The 8,607-nt window shown below is 44.7% G+C and overlaps 1 long non-coding RNA gene across 2 annotated transcripts in view; it reads left to right on the forward strand.

Moving 5' to 3' along the window:
• LOC116539470 overlaps window positions 1–7,374 on the forward strand; it is a 19,697-nt gene extending 12,323 nt beyond the window's left edge. The window contains exon 3 of one of the 2 annotated variants that reach the window (XR_004264062.1): window positions 7,057–7,374. This is a non-coding gene — a long non-coding RNA (uncharacterized LOC116539470). Of the gene's footprint in view, window positions 1–5,007; window positions 5,974–7,056 lie in introns of those variants that run through there. The other variant, XR_004264061.1, reaches the window with a different exon arrangement.
• The last annotated feature ends 1,233 nt before the right edge of the window (window positions 7,375–8,607 follow it).

The following is an 8,607-nucleotide window of genomic DNA, read 5'->3' on the forward strand; positions in this document are numbered from 1 at the left end:
TCTAAAAAAAAAAAAAAAAAAAAGAAGAAGAAGAAGAAATATATGTTTACAGATGTGTAGAAATATCACCATATATAAAATATACTAACATCATCAAAGAGTGGTTAAAAGTTTTCCTACTCTAATTTGAGACATCCACCAGGCATGGTGGCTCAAACCTGTAATCCCAGCACTTTGGGAGGCCGGGGTAGGCAGATCCCTAGAGCTCAGTCAGCAGCTTGAGAACAGCCTTGGCAACATAGCAAGACTGCATCTCTACTAAAAATTTAAAAAATCAGCCAGGCATGGTGGCATGCACCTGTAGTACCAGCTACTCAGGAGGCTGAAGTGGGAGGATGGCTTGAGGCTGGGAGGTTGAGATTGTCATGAGTCAGGATCACACCACTCACTCCAGCCTGGGCAAGAAAGCAAAAGTCTGTCTCTAAAAAAAAAAAAAAAAAAAAAATAGGCTGGGCATGGTGGCTTTGGGAGGCTGGGCAGGCAGATCATGAGGTCCAGAGATCGAGACCATCCTGGCCAACATGGTGAAACCCCGTCTCCACTAGAAATACAAAAAAATTAGCCAATGTGGTGGCGTGCACCTGTAGTCCCAGCTACTTGGGAGGCTGAGGCAGGAGAATCACTTGAACGTAGGATGCAGAGGCTGCAGTGAGCCAAGATCATGCCACCGCACTGCAGCCTGGGTGACAGAGTGAGACTCCATCTCAAAAAAGTAAAAAAAAATTTTAAAAAGAAAAGAAAAAAAGAAATATCCTTGTCCTTCAATACAATGAGACACACACTTTATAGGTCAACGGGAAAGGAAGTCTGTGAAGACTTTCAGATGCAACAAGACTTTGGGGGCCGGGCGCGGTGGCTCACGCCTGTAATCCCAGCACTTTGGGAGGCCAAGGCGGGTGGATCACGAGGTCAAGAGATCGAGACCATCCTGGTCAACATGGTGAAACCCCGTCTCTACTAAAAATACAAAAAATTAGCTGGGCATGGTGGCGCGTGCCTGTAATCCCAGCTACTCAGGAGGCTGAGGCAGGAGAATTGCCTGAACCCAGGAGGCGGAGGTTGCGGTGAGCCGAGATCGCGCCATTGCACTCCAGTCTGAGTAACAAGAGTGAAACTCCGTCTCAAAAAAAAAAAAAAAAAAAAGACTTTGACTCCTGACTTTCATTATAGAATCAGCTTGTGGGGGGGGTATCAAATGACAAAATAGAATTTCAGAAACTAAATTGGTCAAGATGTGCAGAAACCTGATTCACATGGCCTAGATACTTCCCAGAGTTCTTGCACGTATAAGACGCACAGCTATCAAAGAGACTTTCTCATCTTGAAATATGAATGGGTTGGCCCAGGAGATGTCCCTCTACACTCCCAAGGGCACCCACTTAAAAGAAGTAATACATTAAATGACCTCCTACTAAATTAGTACAAAGCGTCTATAAAAAGCGTGTCCAGGCCTTATTTTCACATATCCTACCGTGGCAGATGCTGTTGGTGCTTCACCTATCCCTTGGATCCCTTTCAGCAATTCTGTCCTGTTATCCTTGTAGCTTCTGTGACCTTTGTTTCCAGTGGCTTGGACCTGAGCACACCACACCTGGTCTACTGGGGTTGCTTTGCATGCCAGCACTCAGCGGGAGCGAGAATGGGCTGAGAATGTGTGTGTCCTTCCTCCCTGTGTTCATAACCACTGACTGTTACAGGAAAGCCTGCCCATTCACTGATGTCAGCCCAGTGCCCTCATTTGCAATGGGACACTCTAAAGTATAATTTCTCCTTCAGAATTCACCTCTGCATCAGGCTGAGGCGGGGACATGGCCAACGTCGTCGCCTTGCTTGGCGACTTCCTCTTCCTTTTCTTTTCCGCATTCCTTTATTTGATTCTCCTGGGAGCACTTCCTTAATAAATCCTTTGGGATACACATCAAAGTTCACCAGAAGAAAGACTTGGTTGAAACATTGCTAATAGGGGCCACTGGCCTTGCATCCATGACTCCAAAAAGACTTCTCCAATATAGGCCTGGAGGGAGTGAAGAGATAACAGCTCTGCCCTTGAGAGAAAAGCAGGAGCTGCCAGGGAAACAGGCATTGCGATCATTTGTGCTTCATGAGGGGCAGCCACCAGGGGCGTTGGTTGTGATTCTGTTCTTCCTGCTATGGAATGGTCCTGGATCTCTGTTTTAACTTCCTCTTCAGTTGAAGGGATTGGTAATCCCAAAACAAAGATATTTCATCCATCCAAACAAGTTTGTAAAAATACACTGCCTCCTGAAGTCCTGGGCACTCACTTGGCTATAACTATAATTTTCTCATTCATCATCTCACCAGACTAAGAAAACAATGCTATTCTTTGACACAGCAACCTGCTAAGAACTGGTATGTCTTTTCTTGTCAGCTATGCTGACATGGGACTCAGAGTTACTGAAGTCAAAACATGAAATATAGTTAATTTCAGATGAGCAAAAGCTGAGAGAATTCACTTTTGTCAGACCTACACTAAAATAAATGCTCAAGCCTTCATCTGTTGATCAGGCTGAAAGGCAAAGATACCCAGTGAGGGCACTCCTTGGTATTTACCCAAAGGAGTTGAAAACTTATGTCCACATAAAACCCGTCACAGATATTTATAGCAGCTTTATTCATATAGCTGCCAAAACTTGGAAGCAACCAAGATGTCTTTCAGTAGGTGAATGGATAAATAAGTTGTGATACATTCTACAGAAAGGAATGAAGAACATCTTATATGGACTAATATAAAAGCCTATATTTTTTAAGTTTTAAAAATAATTTTTTAAACAACTATTTCAAACAAAAACAATAATAATAAAAGATTTAAAACATGTAAGGGCAGGCACAGTGGCTCACGCCTGTAATCCTAACCCTTTGGGAGACTGAGGAGAAGAATCACTTGAGCCTAGGAAGTTGAGACTAGCCTGGACAACATGGTTAGATTCCCTCTCTGCAAAAAATGCAAATAATTAGACCGGCATGGTGGTGTTCGCCTATAGCCTCAGCTTCCCAGGAGGCTGAGGTGGGAGAATCACCTGAGCCTGTGAAGTTGAGGCTGCTGTGAGCTGTGATTGCACTGTTGCACACCAGCCTAAGCAATAAGTGAAACTATCTCAAAAACAAATGAAATAAGGCCGGGCGCGGTGGCTCACGCCTGTAATCCCAGCACTTTGGGAGGCCGAGGCGGGTGGATCACGAGGTCAAGAGATCGAGACCATCCTGGTCAACATGGTGAAACCCCGTCTCTACTAAAACTACAAAAAATCAGCTGGGCATGGTGGCACGTGCCTGTAATCCCAGCTACTTAGGAGGCTGAGGCAGGAGAATTGCCCGAACCCAGGACATGGAGGTTGCGGTGAGCCGAGTTTGCGCCATTGCACTCCAGCCTGGGTAACAAGAGTGAAACTCCGTCTCAAAAAAAAAAGAAAAGAATGCATACTGTAATCATCTAGAGCTAAACTGAAAATATTATATAAAGAGGTAGAGCTAGAAAGAAATAGAGGAAATGGACTAATAAAAATATTTGATTAATTGAAGGCAGGCAAGGAGGAACAGAATGAAAACAGGTGGCACAAATAGAAAACAAATAGCAAGATAGTAGATTTGAACACAGTTTTAGCAATCATTACATTAAATATAAATGGACTAAACAATTAAAAGGCAGAGATTGGCTGGGCACAATGCTCATGCCTATAATCCCAGCACTTTGGGAGGCCAAGGTGGGCAGATCACAAGGTCAGGAGACCGAGACCATCCTGGCCAACATGGTGAAACCCATCTCTTAAAAATAAAAAAAAATTGCAAGATGTGGCAGTGGGCGCCTGTAGTCCCAGCTACTTGGGAGGCTGAGGCAGGAGAATCGTTTGAATGCGGGAGGTGGAGGTTGCAGTGAGCTGAGAACGCTCTGCTGCACTCCAGCCTGGCGACAGAGCAAGACTCCATCTCTAAATAAATAAATAAATAAATAAATAAAGGCAAAGATTATCAAACTGAATAAAAAATGACCCAAATCTATGCTGGATTTTGTTTTGTTTTGTTTTAGCTTTGGGAATTTTTTTTTTTTTTTTTTCTGAAACATGGTCACACTCTGTGGCCCAGGCTAGAGTACAGTGGCACGATCACAGCTCACTTCAACCTCTGCTTCCTGGGTTTAAGTGATCCTCCTGTCTCAGCCTCCCAAGTAGCTGGGATGACAGTCATGCACCACCTCATCTGGCTAATTTTTGTATTTTTTTTTGTAGAGGTAGGGTTTCACCATGTCACCCAGACTGGTCTCAAACTCCTGGACTCAAGTGATCTGTCTGCCTTGGCCTCCCGAAGTGCTGGGATTACAGGCATGAGCCACCACACCTAGCTATGCTGTCTTAAGAGACACACTTTGAATATATAGAGACCAAAAAAGTGAAAGTAAAAGAATGGGGAAATATATATTATACAGATACAATACAAATAAGAAGACAAATAAGAACAAACAAGAATAAGAAGAGTAGGCCGGGCGCGGTGGCTCACGCCTGTCATCCCAGCACTTTGGGAGGCCGAGGCGGGTGGATCACGAGGTCAAGAGATCGAGACCATCCTGGTCAACATGGTGAAACCCCGTCTCTACTAAAACTACAAAAAATTAGCTGGGCATGGTGGCGCGTGCCTGTAGTCCCAGCTACTCAGGAGGCTGAGGCAGGAGAATTGCCTGAACCCAGGAGGCGGAGGTTGCGGTGAGCCGAGATCGCGCCATTGCACTCCAGCCTGGGTAACAAGAGCGAAACTCCGTCTCAAAAAAAAAAAAAAAAGAAAGAAAGAAAAAGAAATTTTTTTATTGTGTCTGTAGTGAACATGTGCAGACTTTTTTTTCCTTTGTCATTGTTCCCTAAACAATGCAATGTGACAACTATTTATATAGCCTTTATACTTTATTAGGTATTATAAATAATCTAGAGATGATTTAATGTTCTGTATATGGGAAAATGTGCATAGGTTGTATGCAAATACTACTCCATTTTTTATCAGGGACTTGCACATCCATGGATTTCGGTATCGGAGGGAGGTCCTGGAACCCATCCACTACGGATATCCAGGGACGACTGTATATCAAAATAAAAATTTAAACAAGGTGGGTGAAATGTGCAAAATGATACTATTGTGGGCCTTATATTTTGGTCAAGAGAGATAGTCTTTTTCTGCTGAAATGAAGACAGCAGTGGGAGAGGTGTGGAAAGGAATAGAAGTTATGGTTGAAGGAATGAGAGGACTGAGTCAGTCCTCAGATGGAACATGACAATGGCCTTGACCAATTAGGCTTCCGTGCACTGCCCTCCTGACCTGGATGCCTACATACGCTGCGTGGTGTCTTTGTCATATGGAGTTTTCTGAGCTACATCAGGTTTCCAAGCTAGTTTTCATTCTCTTGGTGTTTCTTATAATCAACACTTAAGCTCCTCTTACAGATCTAAGCTAAACACCACGTAAAGCCAAGTTTTTTTTTTTTTTTTTTTTTTTTTTTCTACAGTGTTATGGAGAAAGAGGATTAAGTTTTATAGGGGGAGAAGACAGGCGTTTAAATTTAGACCTCATGGATGAAAGCAAGCCTCACGCTGCATCTGAATCAGAAACAAGGCAGAGTCATTTCTTTATTCTAAAAGCCAACGGCTGCTCAGAGACAAGCAGATTGAACCACTTCCTCCCTGCGCAGAAATTCTCAGGGTATACACACGCACACATTTACATACGCATATGGTTAGAAGAACAAAGAAAAGAAGCAAAAAAAAAACTAATTCACTGATGATGTCATTTGCAACTTCAGAGCATAGTTATATGTCTCATATCACCTGATTTCCTCCAAAAAAGCATGTTTCAGGAGTCCAGGCAAGTCTCTCATAGCAGGAAGTTTAGGAGTTACATTGTAGACAAGCACTCATCAAGTAATCAAGTCAGGCTAGTTACTGAGGCGGGGGTGGTGCTGAAAGGAAAGGAAAGAAACAGAGAGAGATTGTTTCCTTTTAGGTTTTTTTTTCTTTTTGACACAGTCTCACCCAGCCTGCAGTACAGTGGTGCAATCTTGGCTCACTGCAACCTCAGCCTCTGGGTTCAGGTGATTCTCCTGCTTCAGCCTCTTGAGTAGCTGGGACTACAGGCACGCACCACCATGCCAGGCTAAATTTTGTATTTTTAGTTTTTTTTATTTGTTTGTTTGTTTATTTATTTACTTATTCAGAGGCAGAGTCCTGCTCTGTTGCCAGGCTGGAGTGCAGTGGTGCAATCCTGGCTCACTGCAACTTCCGCCTCCTGGGTTTAAGCAATTCTCCTGCCTCAGCCTCCCAAGTAGCTGGGACCACAGGCGTGTGCCACTACGCCCGGCTAATTTTTGTATTTTTAGTAGAGATGGGGTTTCACCATGTTGGCCAGGATGGTCTCGATCTCTTGACCTTGTGATCCGCCCACCTCAGCCTCCCAAAGTGCTGGAATTACAGGCGTGAGCCATCGTGTCCGGCCAATTTCGTATTTTTAGTAGAGACAGGGTTTCACCATGTTGGTCAGGTTGGTCTCCAACTCTTGACCTTGTGATCTGCCCACCTTGGCCTCCCAAAGTGCTGGGATTACAGGCATGAGCCACTGCGCCTGGCCCCTTTTAGATTTTTATTATGAAAAATTTCAGATGTGCACAAAAGAAGTGTGATAAACTCTTCATATACCTATCACTCAGACTCAACAATCCAATTACACTGAGTTGGAAAAAAAACTAAAAAAGAGGAAATGTGCACTTTGGAATCTAGAACAGACCACAGTTAAATTTAGCTTTACTGGCACCTTGCTTCAATTTGATTAATCAACTAATCAGAGTTCGTTTAACTTGGGTTTCCTTAACGGCATAAAGAAAGGCTGTTCACAGCTCATCATCTGCATCAAGTGTATAGGTTCCGGTGGAAGGTTCAGGCTCTGTTCCAGATTCTGTGTCTTAGCTGATTTATTTTTAATCAAGTTTTGGGGAACAAAAGGGCTTTATATTATTTTTAATTAATTAATTTTTTTTATGAGACAAAGTTTTACTCTGTCTTCCAGGCTGGAGTACAGTGTGTGACCATAGCCCCACGCAGCCTCGAAACTCCTGGGCTCAAGTAATCCTCCTGCCTCAGCCTCCTGAGTAACTGGAACTACAGATGCACACCACCACACCTGACTGCTTTATGTTACTTTCTACATTTTCTCAACAAAAGTGAGACTTAACATTTTCTAGCTCTAAGATCTGCTGTGTTTAAGATAGTGAGCAGGGTATCTGTGTGAAGAGGATCACTGGGCAAGGAGATCTCTGAACCTGGGTCCAGGGAAGAGTTCTGGGACTGGAGATCTGTTAGAAGTGACAGTCTATAAAAGTGGGAGACGATGGCCGGGCGCAGTGGCTCAAGCCTGTAATCCCAGCACTTTGGGAGGCCGAGGCGGGTGGATCATGAGGTCAAGAGATCGAGACCATCCTGGTCAACACAGTGAAACCCCGTCTCTACTAAAAATACAAAACATTAGCTGGGCATGGTGGCGCATGCCTGTAATCCCAGCTACTCAGGAGGCTGAGGCAGGAGAATTGCCTGAACCCAGGAAGCAGAGGTTGCGGTGAGCCGAGATCGTGCCATTGCACTCCAGCCTGGGTAAGGAGAGCGAAACTCCGTCCAAAAAAAAAAAAAAAAAAAAAAAAGTGGGAGACGATGTCAAGAAAAAGGGTCGGGAAGGGGAGTAAGGCCTGGGTACAGCTCTGTGGAACAGTCACACTCAGGTCAGAGGAGGGACACGCAAGAGCTCAGGCATGACAGAGTCCTGGAGGAAGGGAAATAAAAGGGTCGACCGCATCAAGAGAGTGGACGGTGCTAAAGTCCTTCAGGTGAGGCAGGAGAAAGGTTTGGCACAAAGGCTGAGGGACAGAGAGAAAAACCTAATTGCAGCCAGGCGCAGTGGCTCACCCCTGTAATCCCAGCACTTTGGAAGGCTAAGCTGGGTGGATCACCTGAGGTCAGAAGTTCAAGACCAGCCTGGCCAAAGTGGCCAGACCTTGTGTCTACTAAAAATATAAAAAAATTAGTTGGACCTGGTGGTGCACACCTGTAGTCCCAACTACTTGGGAGGCTGAAACATGAGGATCGCTTGAACCCCGGAGGTGGAGGTTGCAGTGAGTGGAGATTGCACCACTGCACTGCAGCCTGGGCAACAGAGCAAGAATCTGTCTCAAAAAAAAAAAAGAGAAAAATCTAATTTCTATCCAGCTCTCCCCACCCCTCCCTCCTTGCTTCCTGCTGATCCTTTTCAATTCTGGAATCCCTGGCCTCTTGGTCCCACAGAGACACTTTTCCCCCAGTTCCCTATCATCTCCTCACCCCCGTTCCTCCTGGACTAGCTAATTCCTAGTCATTGGCCAGATCCCAACCTGAAAATCTCTTCTTGACCTTTCAGGCCAGATCTGACCCCACAGTGACACACTCTGCACTTCTCCATCCAACATCTCGGTTATCTTTGTGTATTTTCATGACTCTTTGACTGATGCCCAGTTAGCTCCATGAGGGAAGAGAGCAAGTCTATTAACAGGTGCCTAACTCAGGGTCTGGCCCAGGTGTGTTCAATAAAGAG

This window comes from Sapajus apella, unplaced genomic scaffold (genome assembly GCF_009761245.1).
Source record: "Sapajus apella isolate SASKATOON/1434 unplaced genomic scaffold, GSC_monkey_1.0 scaffold129, whole genome shotgun sequence".
Taxonomy (NCBI): domain Eukaryota; kingdom Metazoa; phylum Chordata; class Mammalia; order Primates; family Cebidae; genus Sapajus; species Sapajus apella.